We start from the raw sequence: 2,079 nt of genomic DNA on the forward strand, positions 1-2,079 counted from the left end.
CTGCCTCCCGGGTTCAAGCAATTCTCCTGCCTCAGCCTCCCGAGTAGCTGGCACTACAGGCGCGTGCCACCAGGTCCAGCTAATTTTTTTTGTATTTTTAGTAAGAGGGGTCTCACCATGTTGGCCAGGATGGTCTCCATCTCTTGACCTCGTGATCCGCCCGCCTCGGCCTCCCAAAGTGCTGGGATTACAGGCGTGAGCCACCGCGCCCGGCCCAGAAACTTACTTTTAAAGTTGGGTTAAAGAGAACTGATTATAAATTTCATTAGACCAATTCCACAGTTTTAATGTCCCACAGCCATGGACTTGCATATAAGAGCTAAAACCAAACGATGGCTTTAATCCTACAGAAGAGCGCTATAACATCAGTTATTCAACCTAGGGTCTTTCTGTGACCCTAATCCATAGCAACTCAAAGGGCTCTACGACCCCCAAAAAGGTTAAGAACCACAGATCTACTAGTGCTAAGTGGCTAATCAGGGTTAGTTTAACACCTGTAGTTTAACACATTCAACGCAAAATGCTGGCTGTCTTTAATAAAACTTACATTTATTTACGATTTTGCCATTTACGAAGTGCTCCAACAAATCACCTCCAACAGCCTAATTGAGTATTGACTGCTATTACCTTCATATTACTGATGAAGTTGCCAAAAGACCCCTAAACTAAGGAGGGCAAAAACTGAATTCGGATCTTTGGATTCCACTTCTCTTGCTGGTGACTCCTCATTCAGAAATCCCAAAGCTAGTCCTGAATCCCAGGACTACCTCTAATTCTCTGTGAGAACCAGAGCAAATCACTTGCTTTTCTATCTCTTTACCCCGTGACTCATATCATAAATTCGCTGAGGGGCAGGACCCTGCTTCTCATTTGTGAAAAACGAGATCGAAAGATGGTCTTGACGAATCCTTCAAAGTCTGAAATCCCACGGATGCAAAACTCCGTGCCTGTCTCTTTGTTGATACCCCGAAGTCGTGCGCGCACACAGCGGGTAACCAAGGATGAGCTCGGTGTAACGACCGGAAAGCCCCCAATCTAAACCACCACCCCACAAGACAAGGTTGAAAACATGCTTTTCTAAAAGCTGATTCGGGCAGCGACTCTATCACCCGGATGGGCCCTAGGCCGCGGGGACCGGGCTTCTGAGGACACTTACCGCCTTCATCCTTAGGCCTTAAAGGAGTCCGGCCAGACAAGTTCACCAGAGGAAGGTTTAATACAGAAATCCCGTGGAATGACACACGTGCAGAAGCCACCGCACTTCCCGAGCCGGAAGTGGCCTTCAGCCCCTCCCAATCCTCCGCTGCCGGAAGTGGGGGCGGGACTTCCTTAGGGAGGTTCGGGCTCGCGCCCTCTCGCGGTGAAGTCTGGCGGTCGTGCGTCGGTTGCGCTTTGGCGTGCGCGCGCGGACTGGCACACGCGAAGCACAGCGGGTCGTCGGAGCCGAGGGTGGGAAGCCGGGCGGAAGCGGGGGCAACTTAAAAAGTTCTCAGAGTATGATTATTTGACTCTCGCCCTATTTATTTCTTTTAATACCTTGGGGAAATCGGGCTCCTCCTCTCAGAGTGAGAGGACTTGGTTTTTTCAATTAGCTCACTGCGTTTTGTGCCTCTCCTCACGTTGCTTATCTCATTCTGTTATAGATGATTAGGGCAGAAAGAAGCTTATTTCTTTTGCGTAATGCCTGTCTCTCGACGGACATTCTGGGCGTGTTTGTAGAATGGCGAATGATTTCTCATCACCCTGTCACTTAAAAGTCTGTGATTCTCAAATTACAAAAATTAAAATTAAAAAACAACAAAAAAAGTCTGTGATTCTTAGTGTTTTATTTTGCAATATTTGCTTTAATTTTAACCATTGTCTGATAAAGAACTGTATCCAGGCTGGGCACAGTGGTTCACACCAGTAGTACCAACACTTTGGGAGGCCAAGGCTGGTGGATCACCTGAGGTCAGGAGTTCAAGACCAGCCTGGCCAAGATGGTGAAACCCTGCCCGTACTAAAAATACAAAAATCAGCCAGACATGGGGGCAAGGCGCCTGTAATCCCAGCTACTCAGTAGGCTGAGGCAGGAGAGTC

The 2,079-nt window shown here is 48.2% G+C and overlaps 1 protein-coding gene across 1 annotated transcript in view; it reads right to left on the bottom strand.

Moving 5' to 3' along the window:
* The window catches only part of NOC3L (NOC3 like DNA replication regulator), a 35,739-nt gene extending 34,504 nt beyond the window's left edge, over positions 1 to 1,235 (bottom strand). The window contains exon 1 of the mRNA XM_017497372.2: positions 1,157 to 1,235. The gene's annotated coding sequence lies outside the window, so the exon portion shown is untranslated. The remainder of the gene's footprint in view (positions 1 to 1,156) is intronic.
* Between the last annotated feature and the right edge of the window lie 844 nt (positions 1,236 to 2,079).

The sequence above is a fragment of the Cebus imitator genome, unplaced genomic scaffold (assembly GCF_001604975.1).
Source record: "Cebus imitator isolate Cc_AM_T3 unplaced genomic scaffold, Cebus_imitator-1.0 Scaffold230, whole genome shotgun sequence".
Taxonomy (NCBI): Eukaryota; Metazoa; Chordata; class Mammalia; order Primates; family Cebidae; genus Cebus; species Cebus imitator.